At 41.1% G+C, this 17,815-nt stretch overlaps 1 protein-coding gene across 16 annotated transcripts in view; it reads right to left on the minus strand.

Annotated features, from left to right (window-relative positions):
- Positions 1 to 17,815, minus strand: part of PTPRT (protein tyrosine phosphatase receptor type T) — a 1,082,577-nt gene that overhangs the window by 431,563 nt on the left and 633,199 nt on the right. The gene's annotated exons all lie outside the window — the stretch shown is intronic.

Raw genomic sequence — 17,815 nt, forward strand, 5'->3', positions numbered from 1 at the left:
AAGGGCATACGACAAAGCAAAAGCTGTGTATTCCAATCACTTTGGAGCAAAGCACCACCAAAAAACCCTAGTAGAAGAGGGAGCACGATGGGGCAGTAGCTGGAAGACCCATTTACCTGGCTGGCTGCCTGCCTCCCTCACTGGTGGAGCACCCCCACTCACTGAGAGCACCTCTCAGCAAAGATGCTGGCCTACCGGGCACAGTCCATATTTCCTGGCTGACCGCTGTAACAGCGGTGGCCCATGGCCATGACACTGTAAGCCACACTCCAAGCACAGGCTCTCACACAGCCAGCAAAGGATTATCCTTCCCATCAGAACTGTGAGGAGGTCACTATCCCTCCCCTTGACTTTCAACTTTGACTTACCCTTCAAGGCTGCCCTCTGCAAAATGTGATGGGCAGGGTCACCAGTCACCAGCCCCTCTCCACTTCACATCTCTCCTCCAACTGCAAAGAGCTTTGCTCACGTGCCTGATGTTTCACACTTTCTCTCTCCTGACCACCACAATTCGTTTACAAACTGTGTGACTTCGAACAAATAATTTGAACCCTTTCTGAACCTGGTTTTATAATATGTAAAGTGGAGCTCAGGACACCTACCTCCTAGGAGTCATCTGCGGTTGAAAAAAAATTACAGTGCTCATATGTTAACAGGGTATTGCTGTGTAACAAATGGCCCCCAGAGTCACTGGCTGACAACAAGCATTTATCCATGACCTCATGCATCTGCCTGTTTGATCCAGGCTGGGCTCAGCCAGGCGGCTTGGCTCCAGGCTGTGCCTTGTGCTCAGATCTGCCTCCTGTGTGTTTATTCTAGGGCCCAAGATGAAGCGACAGCAGCTGCTCAGGGTATGTTGTTTCCCTGATGGATGCATCAGAGCCAAGACAAGCCATGCAAGAGCTGGTAAGGCCTCCCTCATGTCACATCCACCAATTCTATATTGGCCAAAACAAGTCATGTGGGCAAGCCCAAGGTCAGTGTGCCAGTCCTCCTACAGTAGGAAAGTGGGGGTGGGGGGAAATGATAACCCAGTATCACAGATCAGTATCAGTTTATGTTCCGATTCACATGAGGACCAGTCAGCACTTGTTCACATCACACAGGCCTGGTCCCCTGATGGGAGGACAGTCTAATTTTGAGTCAGGTCTCAGGGCAGCCAGATGATTCTGCTGAGACCACAAGGGGTGGGTACTTGCCTGCTCTACCTGGTTTTGGGCTATTATATGCTGTGTCCCTGGGAAAGAGGGGCAGAAGTCTCACAGGGACTTCATCTGAAGTTCTTCTCAATCTCAGTATGAACTTTCTGATCTAACAACTACTCTGGCCAGATGAGTCACTCCTGCCCTCACCTCCCCAGTATTGGTTCAGAGCACAGCCCTCCACACACCCTGCTCTCCTATGCACCGAGCCCAAACTGCTGTGACAGGCAAGATAATTCCCTTCTCCCCAAAGATGTCCATGTCCTAATACCTGGAACCTGGGAATATATTATTTTTCATGGCAAAGGAAACAGTTGTGGATGCAATTAAATTAAGGATTTTGAAATTAAGGAAGGTTATCATGGATTTTCTGAGTGGCCTCCATGAACTCACGAGAGTGCATATAAGAGAGAAGCAGGTCAGAGAGGAGGACGGGTAATGCTATCTTGCTGCCTTTGAAAATAGAGGAAGGGTTCACAAGGCAAGGAATGCAGAAAGCCTCTAGAAATCAGAAAAGGGAAGGGAGCAGCTTCTCCTCCAAAAACTACAGAAGGAACACAGACCTACAGAGCTACTTTAAATATTTTTTTCATTTATTTTGAGAGAGAGAGACAGTGAGCCAGGGAGGGGCAGAGGGAGACAGGAAGAGAGAGAGAGAGAGACAGAGAGAGAGAGAGAGAGACAGAGAGAGAGAGAGAGAGAGAGAGAGAGAGAGAGAGAGAGAGAGAGACAGAGAGAGACAGAGACAGAGAGAATCCCAGGCAGGCTCCGTGCAGAGCCCGATGCAGAGCTCGAACTCATGAACCCTGAGATCATGACCTGAGCCCAACCAAGCGTCAGCTGCCTAAGTGACTGTGCCACCCAGGTGCCTCTAGACCTAGTTCAGACTTCTGACCTCTGGGATAATAAATACATGTTGGTTTAAGCAATTGACTCTGTGTTGATTTGTTAAAGCAGCAATAAGAAATACAACCCTCAACTACTGTTCTGCTCATTTTTATATTTTGTTCTCCACACTCCTCACTCTCCGTGCCTTTCTCCATAAGCACACACTGCAGGTTTCACATGTTCCTTTGCTTGAATGAACTCTTACAAAATGCATGTGATGCTGTATACGCGTGCACAACAGTTATGTATGCTGGAACATGTTCTATCTCTACCTTTGCATCACTCAGTACACCGCTTCAGACCCGTTCACGCGGCTGTGTCTGTTAGTCTGAACCATACACTGCGCCCATGCTTCACAGTCTATCCATTTACTCCTCACTGACGGACACACGGTTGGTTTCTAATTCATCCCGATCAGAGACTGTGCTACAGCAGACCTCCTCAGACATATCCCCTTCCAGATCTGTTTACATTTCTTCAGGGAATACATTCTTAGGAACAGGAGCACTGACTTCTAGGGTATATGTAAACTTAATTCAACAAAGCCCTCCCATTGCTTCCAGAATAGCTACTCCAAATTTAGCTGTGTGGAAAGGTTCCTGTGGACTCACATCCATGGCAACATTTAGCCTTACCCCATTAAAAAAAAAAAAAAAGTTTGCCAGTATGAGGGGTACCAAGTATTTTTTCCATTACTATTTTAATTTACATTTCTCTAATACTAATGGGCTTGGTCATTTCTTCAAATAGTCATTAGCCTTAGTTTTCACCTTTGTAAACTCCCTTTCATATCCTTTGCTCAATTATATACTCATTTGGAGGACTTTTTATATTTTGGGTTTTTTCCCCTGTTAATTCTGTTCATGGTGATCTGTGATAAATAAAAACTCGTTATTTTTGATGCACTGAAATCAACAAAATTTTTAAATAATTTTATTTAAAAATTTTCTCCCAAATGAAGGACACAGCATCTACCATATCTCCCACATCCCAGGCATACAGTCAGGTTACACTTTTCAGTTTCTTTCAAGTTAGGTGTGTCCACAGGACTTACTTTGCCCAGGGATACGTGAGAAGAAAATGTCACTTTCAGGGTATCCTTTTTTTTTTAATTTTTTTTTAATGTTTATTTATTTTTGAGACAGAGAGAGACAGAGAGAGACAGAGCATGAACGGGGAGGGGCAGAGAGAGAGGGAGACACAGAATCTGAAACAGGCTCCAGGCTCTGAGCGGTCAGCACAGAGCCCAATGCGGGGCTCGAACTCACAGACCGCGAGATGGTGACCTGAGCTGAAGTCAGACGCTTAACCGACTGAGCCACCCAGGCGCCCCTTCGGGGTATCCTTAAACCCCACGTGTGATTGGTCTGTCTCACTTTCTCCTACATCAAAGCACCTATTGCAGTGAAGCCTCTTTCAACCTGGGATCCTGAAATCTTGAGGGAGGAGTCACCCTCTGGTCATCCTCATGGTCAGAGAGGGAGAGAGAGGGAAGGAGGGAGAAGAGGAGAAAGAGAGGGGAAGAGGGGGAGAAGGGGAGGGGGAGAAGGGGAGGGGGAGAGGGAGAAGGGGAGGGGGAGAGGGAAAGAGGGAGAAAAGGGGAGGGAGAGAGGGAGAAGAGGAAAGGGAGGGGGAGAGGGAGAGAAGGAGAGGGGGTAGGGAGAAGAGGAAGGGAGGAAGGAAGGAGGTGCGGGGAGGAGGAAGGAGAGGAGAGTGAGGGAGAGGAGGAAGAGAGGGAGGAAGGAGGGAGACAGAGAGAGAGGGGCATGCACTTCTGTTTGGGGTTAAGCCACTGAGAATTTTGGGTTGTTACTTGAGCACACCTAGCCAGCCTATCCTGACTTTTGTTTCCTTATTCCCTTTCCTCCCCATTCCCCACTCCTCAACCACAGCCAGTCTAATGTGTTTACTTTGTCTTCTTAGAAAACGTATACGGTTGCCTGTGCTGCTTGCATTTAGATACATGGTACTGTGTTAGCTCAGTGAGTGGTACTTCACCCAGTATGGTTTTCAGGCACCGCCCAGCTGCTGCATGAGCTGGGACTCTGCTTGGCTGCTGGGGGGCATGGCACGCAGCACGCAGGGTCTCCCTGTCCTCCACTCCCTTCCCAGGGAAAGTCAGGATCTGGAGAAGTCCTTGCGCAAAGCTGGTTTACAAAGTGTTCTTCAACCTTCTAACTTTATAGATTTCTCTCTCGCACGGACATCTTTGGTCTTCTGGGCTCCACTATCTTGGTGTGAGGTATTAGGTTGAGATTCAGTTTCATTTTCCGCCACATAGTGAAAAAATTCTCCGAAGCATTTACCAAATAGTCTGTTCAGTTGATCTGTAGCGCTGCCTTTATCAGACCTGAAGTTGCTGTACACACACGGGTTGATTCCTGAGCTCACACTTGTGTTTTATTGACCCATGTGCCTGTTATAGCTCGGATACCACAGTGTTTTCACAAAATGGCTTTAGAGTATATACCATGTATTTATACCTGATAGGGCAAGTCCTCTCTTTTAATACCTCAGTGCTGACTGCTAACTGTGGATTTTTATTCCTCTATACACATTTTACAGAAAGTTTATCAAGTCCCTTAAAAATCCAACAGGTTATTTTTATTGACACTGCGTTAAATTTATGGGTAAATTTGGGAAGAAATTCCATTTGTGTAATAGTATCATCCCATCCATGAGCATGGACTGTTTCTCCATTTATTCAGATCTTCTTTCAGGTCTTTTATTAGTTTTCAATTTTTCTCCATTGGGATTTTTGTAGTTCTTGGGCTAGCTAAATCCTAAATATTTGATAATTTGTATTACAACTGCTTCAAGTTAGATTTTCTAATTCATTAATGCTGGTATAGAGTCTTGCTATAAATTTTTGTAAGTCTATCTAGCAACCTTGGTGAAATCTCTTATTTCTCACTGTACACACACACACACACACACACACACACACACACACTGATTTCTGGGAGGATTACCATATCAACTACAAATCATGAGTTTTATTCCTTCCTTTATAATCCTTACATGTCTTATTTCTTTTTCTTTCCTTAAACTGTGGGCCAACAACTCCAGCATTATGTTAAATAGCAGCTGTGATAGTGGACATTTTTGTCTTCCTGATCTGGAAAGGACTGCACCATATTAAATATAATGTTTGCTGTAGGATTTAGGCTTGTAAACTCTGGCAGTTTAAAAATGTCTCCCTTTCCTACTTTGCTCAGTTTAAACAAAATCATCACAAATTGGTAGCAACTTTATTAAATTCCGTGTCTCACAGACCGAAACCATCATGTGATTTTTATCCTTTAGTATATTAATGTAGTAAATTACACTAATATTGGGATAAGTTCACTCCTGGGATAAGCCCCATATGAATCTGATTATTATTTCTGTAAAACAGTCTTGGGTTCATTAGCTAATATGTGTTAGGAGACAATTTCTATATATTTATATATGAAATGAGCCGATATTTTTCTTTACTTATATTCTTACCTTATTTTGGTGTCCAGAGTCCAGTAACTTCACAAAAGGAGCCACACATTATTTTATCTTCAAAAATAAACAGCACAAATTAAAGTATTCTTTAAAGGGCTGGTAGAACTCACTCTTTAACCATGCGGGCCTGGCTTTTTTGAGGAGGAAAGCCTTGACTAGCATTCCATTTTCTTTCATCTTATCGGTCGGTATCAACGTCCTCTTTCGCCTCATGCCAATTTTGTCCTTTTATGTCTTTCTCCAATTTTATCTACACAATGTAAAGTTTCAAATTTAATAGCACACAGTTCATTATATTCTTTTTCTAGAAAAATATTTGTGTTTATCGCATGTTTCTTATTGGTCTGCTTTGTTTTTTTTTAGTATTCTTTTCAAAGAATCATCATCCATTCTTTTAAACTCCTCTCCATTCAATTAATATTGATCCTTATTTTATCAATTTTCTTCTTATTATTTTTCCTGATATTAAGTTGAATGTTTAGCTCATTTTTTAACATTTAAAATAGAGACTCATAAGAACTTGCAAAGAAATGCCTGGAAAGTCCTATGTACCCTTCATCTCGCTACTCCTCAATTAACAACTCATGTGACTCTAGTACAATATCGTAAATAGGAAATGGATGTTCGCAAAATCCAGAGTTTATTCAGACTTGTAAATGCACTCATCCGTGAGTGTGTGTGATTTTATGCCATTTTATCAAGTGTGTGGCTTCATGTAAAAACCACTGCAATTGAGGTACGGAACTGTTCCAGCATAAGGCTCCCTCCTGCTACCCCTTTCTCGACAGATCGCCTTCTCCTCCCCACCGCCCGAAACCCCCCGGCAGCCACCGATGTGTTTCTACCAGTTTACGATTTCAAGACTGGTGTATCAATGAAACTATCCAGTATGTAACATTTTGTGATTTCCTTTTTCACTCAGTATAATTCCCTTGACTACATCCCATTTGTCGCCTCTCTCAATAGTTTGTTCTTCTTTGTTGTCAGATGGTATTTCGTGGTCTGGGTGGCCCATGGTTTGCTTAATTATTCATCCACTGAAGGACATGTGGGTAGTTTCCAATTTGGGGTTATTAGGAACAAATCTGCTATGGGCATTCACGGGCAAATTTCTGTGCTGATACGTTTTCACTTCTCTGGGATAAATGCCCATGAGTGCAATTGCCAGATCATACGGTAAGCTCATCTGTAGTTTTACAAACAGACAAAGTATTTTCTACAGCAGGTAGACGGTTTCATATTCCCACGAGTCGCGTAGGAGAGATCTGGCTTCTTCACCTTCTCACCAGCCTTTGGTGCTCTCACTACTGTTCAGATGAGCCATTCAGAAAGGTGTATGGTGATGTCTCATGGTTTTCATTTGCATTTCCCTCGTGGCTAATGATGCTGAACATCTCATGGATTTTTTTTTTTTTTTTTTTTTTTGCCATCTGTATATCCAGCTCATTTGTTTTTAACTTTGGTTTTCCAGCAAATGAACTGAAAGCTCCAGACTTTCTATTAAGTGTTGTTTTAGGTCTGGGCGCCTGGGTGGCTCAGTCAGTTGAGTGTTGGACTTCAGCTCAGGTCATGATCTCAGTGTTCGTGGGTTCGAGCCCCATGTTGGGCTCTGGGCTCACAGCTCAGAGCCTGGAGCCTGTTTTGGATTCTGTGTCTCCCTTTCTCTCTGCCCCTCCCCTGCTCACACTCTGTCTCTCTCTCTCAAAAATAAACAAACATTAAAAAAAAAAGTGTTGTTTTAGCTCTGTTCTAGAACAGAGACACGCCCTGCTTTCATTATTATTCACTTCATGATTCTTCACGATTTCCTTTTTAACCCATACTATTTAGTAATATGTTGCTTAGTTGTCAAACTCACATGGTTTTTAAAGCTGTTCTTTAGTTATTATGTTGGATTTTATTATAGAACAGGCGGGGGACATAGTCTGTATTGATACAGATTCTTTAGAATTTAACTGGGCTTCTTTTATGACCTAATACAATCTATTTTTACAATTATTTTGCATGCACTCAAAAATGTGTTTTCTGTTTTTGGGTGCACAGTTCTACACATTAAAATTACTTAATATTAATTTGCCAACAAGCTTGGAGTTTATCAATTATATTTTTCAGATCTTCACCATCTCTGCTTTTAGCCTACTTGATGCCATTCTGCTTAAATTTTTTTTAATGTTTGTTTATTTTTAGGAGGGAGAGAGACAGACAGACAGACCGTGAGCAGGGGAGGAGCAGAGAGAGAGGGAGATACAAATTCCGAAGTAGGCTCCAGGCTCTGAGATCTCAGCACAGAGCCCGATGCAGGGCTCGAACTCATGAACCATGAGATCTGGACCTGAGCTGAAGTCGGACACTTAATTGACTGAGCCACCCAGGAGCCCCAATAGCATTCTGCTTAAATAGATGAATCTCCTAATTTGGTAATTCACTAGCTTCCACCCAGAATGATGGTCACGGCCACCATGACAACCATAATTTGTGAATGCTCATCCATTTCCCATAAAGTTTTAAATTCTGCATATCAGACACTTGACAAAGCACTTGGCTTAAATCACATTTACTTCTCACAGTTACAAGTCTCAATGTCCCCTTGTATAGAGGAAAGCACCGAGAGCCTAGAAGCAGTAACCACATCATGTACCCAGCAAAATGGCAGAGCTGACATTTAAATGCAGATTTGTCTAAGTCTATGCTTTTAGTGACTCTACTCTAGGACTTGGTTGGCTCATTTGCAAAAGGAAGAGGTTAGAATTTTTAGGGTTGCCATGTAAACTCTAGGTTCTGTACTAAGCACTGTACCTGAATCATCTCATTTCATCCTCACAGCCGCCCTGTAAGGTAGGTATTAAAATGCTAATGTTACAGATGAGGAGACAAGTGCTCAGAGAGGGTTCTCAGCTAGGATATGAAATCAGTGGTGTTGACTCCAGGGCCTATGTTTTTCTTTTTTGTTTGTTTGTTTGTTCTTAATTAAAAAAAATTTTAATGTTTATTTTTGAGAGAAAGAGAGGGGGAAGGGAGGGAGAGGGGGAGAGGGAGACAGAGCACAAGCAGGGGAGGGACAGAGAGAGAGGGTGACACAGGCTGAAGCAGGCTCCAGGCTCCAAGCTGTCAGCACAGGGCCAGATGCGGGGCTCAAACTCACAAACTCCAACATCACCACCTAAGCCCAAGTCAACCTAAGCCCTATTGAGACTCCCAGGTGCCCCTGGGGCCTATGTTTCTAATTGCAATGCTAGACCCTGGTCTTTCTCACTGAACTAGAGGTTTTATATACAATGTTTCATGTACCCCACAAGAGTCTTGAGAGAGAGAAGTAGTGTGCTTCCTGAACTCATCTATCCAACAGTCCTCTGGTTAACTCGGGGACTCCTGGAGGAAGACTCTCTTACTCAACGGGATTATCCCTTTCAATTGGTTGGAATCTAAAGCAGGGCAGCCTTTCCTGATTCTCCCAAGGTGCAAACACTCCTAAAGGCAGCACCTGGTCTTCAAACATTAGCTTCTTTCCTCCTCTTCACCGCCCTCCCCCCATCTCATTTCCCCATTTTCTAGGGAGGCACACAGTCCCCCTATGGTGCTGATCCTCTCCTGCTTTCTCCCAAAAAAGTCCCATCTTAAAATGGACTGCCAAGCCAGATAGAATTTATAGTTTCTTCTAATGAGGAGATGTGGGCTTTTCTTACTCATCCCTACCCCTTTATGTACCTGCTTTTTCTCCCTCCCCGTGGTCCCCCGGAGTAAGGGCAGAAAAGCAGTGAGTTATTACCATGTTAAGCGGCACTAAATGGCTTTATATTATGGTTAGAGACCTCTGGAGACATAACGATGAGATCACTACATCTTTTGTTCTCAGAAAAATAATGTGGCAAAAAGGCACCTCTAATCCTCTGTTTTAATTTGTTTTTATTGATCTCTTTCAAAATTAGGGAAACAAGTTTTCTCACTGCAAACGTTACGACAATGCATGGGGAGGTCCCAGTTATAAAGAGTAATGAAGTGGGGGCTGCGAAGAAGCATCTTTTCAAAAGGCGGGGGGTGTGAGGAGTGGTGGGTGAGCAAAAAGCATCCACGAAAGGAAATATGCAGAGAAAGGAAACCCACCAGGAATTAGTGGCTAATGCTGAGCGGTGGGTTCATGAGTGAGGGCTCATCAAAAAGGCCTCCCACGACCGCAACCCAACCCCCTCCCCGACCACCACGTCGCTACCACAACCATTTTGTTTACTTTCCTGGCACTTGTCACCTGCAGAAATTATCTCATGGAATTTATGGAATTCTTTACTTCCCTGACTTCACTCACCCTGGCCTGAAAAATGAATCGCACAAGAAAAAGAACTTTGTGTATTTGTTTTTCTGTGATCTCTCCGGTGCCTAGAAAGACAATCTGTACATAATAGGTAGTCAAATCGTTGGATGGCTGGCTGGCTGGCTGGCTGGCAGGATGGATATGTGGAATAAATGTTTTTCCTTGCTTTCAACCTTCTGTGATTTCTAAATTTCCTGTAACGAGCAAAAATTGCCTCTCTAATTAGAAAAATTAGAAAATAGAAAAAAAAATAGGTTAAATGTAGCATCGTCTCTTCCTACAGACCTCCTGTTTCCTCAGACAGGAGTGGATCTTCCTCTTCTGATCTCCCAAGAGTGTCGTACCTCTCAATGGATACCTGGCTTTGTCATCCTAACTAACACTCTAAATATTTCTGTCCATCTCCTGTCTTCCCCCAAGGGATTCTGAGGATCCTGAGTGTTAGATTCATAAACTGTCAGAGCAGGAAAGATCTTTAAAGATCAAAGGGTGAACTTACTCTCTTGGAGATGAGGGCAGTGACACTCAGCAACGTGATCTATCCAAATTCAAAAGCAAAAGATAATCCAGAAAATATAAATAAACGCTACATTCTCCACGTCCTGTTTTCTTGGTTCAAGTTGTTCTATGTCATTGGGTAAGTTTGTAGCAGGTCCAGCACTTTCACAGGGAACCGAGACCTATTGCCTCCGTTTGCTAGGTCACAGGGCCATGCCTTTGGCATCTGCACATTCTGATTTCCTGTTTCAGGGCAGAGACTCAGCTCCTGAAAGGAGGAGCAGGAACAGGCAAGGGGAAGCACGGAGCCTACGCCTTCTCTCCTCATTTTGCACATCCTTGCACGCGCCATCCTGCCCCTTCTGCCCGATGAATCAACAAGGAGAAGGGAGAAGAAAACCATTCCCTGGCAGCTGTCAGGAGACACGGAGACCATTCACAAAGGGTCTTCTGATAAATAGAGGCTGAGCCTCTTTCAGCTTGGCTGTCAGTCACAATGCTCCAGTAAGGAAGGAGGAGCTCAGCTCCCAAAGGAATTGTAGAATGAAGGATTTACCACACGTGGAGAAGTGTAAGTTGAAATACAATATACACCCCAAATCCTGGCGCCTTAGACACTCCACACAGCCACTCATGTTTCCTTTCCACACGTATGTATCTAAGAATTCCAGAGCACCGATTTGCAGGCTTAAAGACTATATGATTGGGGCACCCAGGGGCTCAGTCAGACGACTGTCTGACTTCAGCTCAGGTCATGATCTCCTGGTTCCAGAGGCAGAGCCCAGCATTGTGCTTGCGCTATCAGCTTGGAGCCCACTTCCAATCTTCTGTCCTCCCTCCCTTTTCTGCCCCTCTCTCATTCATGCTCTCTCTCTTAAAAATGAATAAACACTGGGGCGCCTGGGTGGCTCAGCTGGTTAAGTGTCCCACTTCGGCTCAGGTCATGATCCCGCGATTCAGGAGATCGAGCCCCGCGTCAGGCTCCATGCTGACAGCTCAGAGCCTGGAACCTGCTTCAGATTCTGGGTCTCCCTCCCTCTCTATGCCGCTCCCCCATGCGTGCATGTGCTCTCACTCTCTCTCCCTGTTTCTCAAAAATAAAAACGTTAAAAAAATGAACATTAAAAAAATAAAAACTATATTATTGCTTAAAAAAAAACCCCACCCTATACTAATGGTATTACATATGTCTCCTTTTGCAGCTTCTATCATTTTAGTAAATGACTTTTATACTGGTCTGATATCTAACAACATTGATGTAACACTTTATTATTTATAATTTGCTACAATTATAGACCTGTAAATTTATACTGTAATATTTTCTCTCTAGACAATCATGGTACATGCGAGTGGCAATTTTTTTCCCCTTCCTTTCCAGTAATTATACTTTTTTTCTTTAAAAAGAATTCCCTGACCATACTGGCTGCCTCTAACACCATGCTAGATAGAAACAGCATTGGTGCATTTCTTCCTCAGTTTTTCCTGGTATTAAAGGTAACATTTATAAATTTCATCATTTATTCTGATGCTTGTTGTCTGATTTTTGGAGATGCCCCTTATCAGATTAAGAAAGTTAATTTCTATTCATAGATTTATGAGATTTTTTTTTTAGTTTATTATCAGTGGGTTTTTAATTCTAGCAAATGACTTAATGCATCTATTCAGCTTTGAGTCTTCTATTTGGATTTATTAATGTGGTAATTACATGAACATATTTCCCAATGTGAGATAGTCCTGACATTTTCTCAATGAACCTAACTTTGATTTCACCTATATACTCTTTCTTTCTTTTTAAATTTAAATTTTTAACTGATACATACATGCAGGAAAATACATTAAAAAAAATAAGCCTCTTGGTAAATTTCTACCAAACAAGTGTTTCCATGTAATCAACACCAACATTTACAAACCAAAACATTGCTAGCACTTTGGAAGCCCCACTATGCTCCCTCCCAATCACTTATCCCCCCACCCAAGGATATACAATATCCTAACTGGTAATATATTAGACAGTGTTTGTCTTTGAACTTTTATACGGACAGAATCATAAATATGTACTTGTGTGTCTATTTTTTTCATCCTTACATTTGTGAGACTGTACCATAGTGTGTACATGTAACATCATTTCATTTATTCTCATTGCTATATAATATTTTACTGTATGACTATTCTACAATTTACTCATTCTATTGCTGACAGGCACTGTGTTTTTTCCAAGCAGTTAGCTATAAGAATAGTGCTGTTATGTTAACATCATATACAATGGTGAAAAACAGAATTTTTCCCCTAAGATCAGGAACAAGACAAGATGTCCACTGTCACCACTTTTATTCACCATAGCACTTGAAATCCTAGCCACAGTAATCAGACAAGAAAAAAAAATAGGCATCCAAGTCGGCAAGGAATAAAAAAAAAACCTTAAGCTATGGGAAGGTGACATGATACAGTATACAGAAAAGCGTAAAGAATTCACCAAAAAACTACTAGAACTAATAAATGAATTCACTAAGGTCACAGGATATAAAATCAATGTACAATGTACTGTTGTATTTCTAAATACTAATAATGAAGCAGCAGAAAGAAAAATTAAGAAATCAACTCCAGTAGGGCACCACCAGGCTGGCTCAGATGGTTAAGCATCTGATCTTGATTTTGGCTCAGGTCAGGATCTCACAGTTCATGGATTCGAGCCCCACACTGGGCTCTGCACTGACATGGTGGAGCCTGCTTGGATTTTCTCTCTCTCCCCCTCTCTCTGCCCCTCCCTTGCTCATGTGCACGTTGTCTCTCTCTCTCTCTCTCTCAAAATAAATAAACTTACAAGAAAACAACCCCACTTACAATTGCACCAAAAATAATAAAATACCTAGGAATAAACTTAACCAAGGAGGTAAAAGACCTGAGACCTGTACTCTGAAACTTTAAAACACTGATGACAGAAATTGAAGATGACAGAAATAGAAAGATATTTCCTGCTCATGGATTGGAAGAACAAATATTATTAAAATGTCCACACTACTCAAAGCAATCTACACATTTAATGCAATCCCTATCAAAACAACAGCAGTTTTCACAGCACTATAACAAACAATACTAAAACTAGCATGGATCCATAAAAGACCTCAGACAGCCAAACAATCTTAAAAAAAAAAAAAAAAAGCAAAGCTGGAGACATCACAATTTCAGATTCAAGTTGTATTACAAAGCTATAAGAATCAAAACTATATAGTACTGGCACAAAAATAGACACATGTCAATGGAGCAGAATAAAAACCCAGATAAAATCCCACAATTAGGTGGTAAACTAATCTTTGACAAAGGAGGAAAGAATATGCAATGGGAAAAAAGACTTCGATAAATGGCGTTGGGAACACTGGACAACATGCAAAAGAATGAAACTGGGCCACTTTCTTTTTCCTTTTTAAAATTTTTTAAAAATGTTTACTTCTGAGAGAGATGGAGTATGAGTGGGGGAGGGGCAGAGAAAGAGACACAGAATCCGAAGCAGGCTCTAGGCTCTGAGCTGTCAGCACAGAGCTGTGTGTGGGGCTTGAACTCACTAGCCATGAGATCATGTCCTGAGCTAAAGTCAGATGTCCAACCGAATCACCCAGGCGCCAAATAACCGGGCCAGTTTCTTATACCACACACAAAAAATAAATAAAACTCAAAGTGGATTAAAGACCTAAATGTGAGACCTGAAACCATAAAAATTCCAGAAGAGAACACAGGCAGGAATTTCTCAGACAGTAGCTGTAACCATTTTTCTAGATATGTCTACTGAGGCAAGGGAAATAAAAGCAAAAATAAACTATTGGGACTACACCAAAATAAAAAGCTTTCTGCACAGCCAAAGAAACAATCAATAAAACTAAAAGGCAACATACAGAATGGGAGATGATATTTGCAAATGACATATCAACTACCCTATGATCCACTAATCACAGTACTGAGAATTTACTCAAAGAGTACAAGAATACTAATTCAAAGGGATACATGCATCCCATGTTCACAGTAGCATTATCTACAATAACCAAATTATGGAAGCAGCCCAGGTGTCCATCAATGATGAATGGGTAAAGAAAATATGGCATATACACACAATGGAATATTACTCAGCCATAAAAAAGAATGAAATCTTGTCATCTGCAACAACATGAATGAAGCTAGAGAGTATAATGCTAAGTGAAATAAGTAAAAAAAATTACAAATACCATGATTTCACTAATATGTGAAACTTAAGAACCAAAACAAAAAAAGAAAGAAAGAAAAAACAAGAAATAGAATCTCAACTATAGAGAACTGATGGGTACCAGAGGGGAGGTGGGTGGGGGGGGGGGAGTGTGAAACAGGTGAAGGGGATTAAGTGTACCCTTATTTGGATGAGTACTGAGTAAACTATGTAACTGCTGAATCACCATATTGTACACCTGAAACTAATATAACACTGTATGTTAACTCTACTGGTATTAAAACACAAATTAAAAAAAAAAAAAAAAAAAAGAATAGGGGCACCTGGGTGGTTAAGTCGATTGAGCGTCTGACTTCAGCTCAGGTCAGGATCTTGCGGTTCACGAGTTCGAGCCCCACGTCAGGCTCTGTGCTGACAGCTCAGAGCCTGGAGCCTGCTTTGAATTCTGTGTCTCCCTTTCTCTCACCCCTCCCTCTCTCAAAATAAAATAAACATTAAAAAAAAAAAAAAGAATAGTGTTAAGAGCATTCCTTTACAAATATTTTGGTGAGTATATATATGTATTTCTGTTGGGAATATACCTAGAAATGAACTTCTGGAGCACAGGGTAGTATACATGTAGCTTCTATATATACCAAGGATCTACAAACTATAGCCCATAAGCCAAATTCAGCCCATCACCTGCTTTTGTAAAGTTTTACTGGAGCACAGCTACATTCATTTTTTTAAAATGTATTGTCTATGGCTTTTCTTTCAACTGCAGAGTTGTATAGTTGTGACAAAGACAGTATGACCTATAGTATTTAAAATATTTATTACCTGGTTCTTAAGAGAAAAAGTTTGTTGTTTCCTTCTGCATACTTTCAATTTTTTAAAGTAGCTGTACCAATTTATACACCTACTTTTTAACATTCCTCACTGAATGTAGTCCCATTTACAGGTTAATACTACATTATAATTTCCCTTTGATTTTTTTTGTCCTAGTGTGGATTTGTTCTCAAGGTATCCTAGCCTTGTGAAATAAATAGGGAATGTTCCTTTAATTTCCATTCTCTGGGAGAGCTTGTGTGTGTGTGTGTGTATTAACTATATTGTATATATTATTTCCTTGAATGATTGAGTTAAACTACTGACTGAATATTTTTCATTTTTCTTTTTTTAAGTTTTTTTTTTGAGAGAGAGACACACAGAGTATGAGCAGGGGAGGGGCAGAGAGAGAGGGAGACACAGAATCTGAAGCAGGCTCCAGGCTCTGAGCTGTCAGTATAGAGCACAATGCAGGACTCGAGCCCACAAACTGTGAGATCATGACCCAAGCCAAAGTCAGAAAGAAACTTAACTGACTGGGCCACTCACGCACCCCTGATTGAATAGTTTTTAAATTTGATTTCTTCTTGGGTCAGTCTTGAAAGTTTTCTTTTTCAAGGAAATTATATGCTTTGACTTAGTTTCACTTATTGACAAAATGTTACTTATGGTATTTTTCATCACAAATATTTTAATAAAAATATATCATTTATAGAAAGAGCATTTAAAATGTGTATGTGGAGAAAAATAAGCTTCACCCCTATGTATGTAACATGTATTAAGAAAGAAAACATTAGGGGCGCCTGGGTGGCGCAGTCGGTTAAGCGTCCGACTTCAGCCAGGTCACGATCTCGCGGTCCGTGAGTTCGAGCCCCGCGTCAGGCTCTGGGCTGATGGCTCGGAGCCTGGAGCCTGTTTCCAATTCTGTGTCTCCCTCTCTCTCTGCCCCTCCCCCGTTCATGCTCTGTCTCTCTCTGTCCCAAAAATAAATAAAAAAATTAAAAAAAAAAAAAGAAAGAAAACATTATCAATATATATATAATCTATTGTATCCCCTCCCTCTACCTCTTGCCTCTGGGAGGTGACCACTATTCTCAGTTTTTACAGATATACACATGTATACACAAACCAGATACTGTGTGGTTTTGCATGCTTTTGTAGTATATATAAAAGGATAGGAGTATGTATTATTCTTTGTCTTACATTTTTCACTGAAATATCATGTTTGTAACAGTCATCCATATTGGGTAACTCATCTTTGTGTTGGTTCACTCATTTTTACTGTCCTAGAAGATGAAATTTTATGAATGGGTAGAAACTAAAATTTACTCATCAATTCTCCAGACACATACATTTAAGTTAGTGCCCAACTCTGGCTCTTGTGAACAAAGCTGCTTAGAAAGTTCATGTACTTTATCTCCTGAGAATATGTGTGTAAGAGCTTCTACAGACTCTGTGTTTCAGTGAAATTACTGGGTATTATGTTATGCACATCTTTAATTTAATAGATAATGGCAAATGACATTCTCCTCAGGAGTGTTAAAAAAGTTGCTGTTGTAGGGTGCCCAGGTGGCTCAGTTGGGTAAGCACCCAACTCTTGATTTAAGGTCGCTCACATCATGATCTCAGGGTTTCGTGAGACTGAACCTTGCAAAGATTTGTACTGTCTGTGCAGAGCCTGCTTGGGATTCTCTCTCTTTGCCCCTCCCCACACATGTGCACCCCTTCTCCCACACATGCGCACCCCCTCCCCAAATAAAAATTTTTTAAAAAGTTTCTGTTCTTCTAGTTACCAATACTTGCCACTTCAGGCTGTTTGATATTGCCAATCATATAAGTGTTTTCTTATTTTCAATACCAGCTGTAGTTTTGGATATCCTCTTTTATTCCTAATATTATTTGTTTATGCCAACTTTTTTTCTTGAAGGAAAAAAGATGGAAGCTGGTATATTTTTTATATACGTCAAAAGAGTTTTAGCTTTGTTGATATACTTTGTTGTAGCTTTTGTTTCTTTTCTACTACCTGTTTTAATATTTATTATTTCTTACTTTCTATTAGATTTAGTTTTAATATATTGCCCTTTTCTTACCCTTTTAAGATGGATGCTTAAGTCATTAAATTTTTGGATTTTATTTATTTATTTATTTATTTATTTATTTATTTATTTATTTATTTATTTTAACGTTTATTTATTTTTGAGACAGAGAGAGACAGAGCATGAACAGGGGAGGAGCAGAGAGAGAGGGAGACACAGAATCTGAAACAGGCTCCAGGCTCTGAGCTGTCAGCACAGAGCCCGACGTGGGGCTTGAGCTCACGGTCCGTGAGATCATGACCTGAGCCGAAGTCGGACGCTCAACCGACCAAGCCACCCAGGTGCCCCTGGATATTATTTATTATTATATACACTTCAAAGCTATAAATTTCCC

The sequence above is a fragment of the Neofelis nebulosa genome, chromosome 9 (assembly GCF_028018385.1).
Source record: "Neofelis nebulosa isolate mNeoNeb1 chromosome 9, mNeoNeb1.pri, whole genome shotgun sequence".
NCBI lineage: Eukaryota > Metazoa > Chordata > Mammalia > Carnivora > Felidae > Neofelis > Neofelis nebulosa.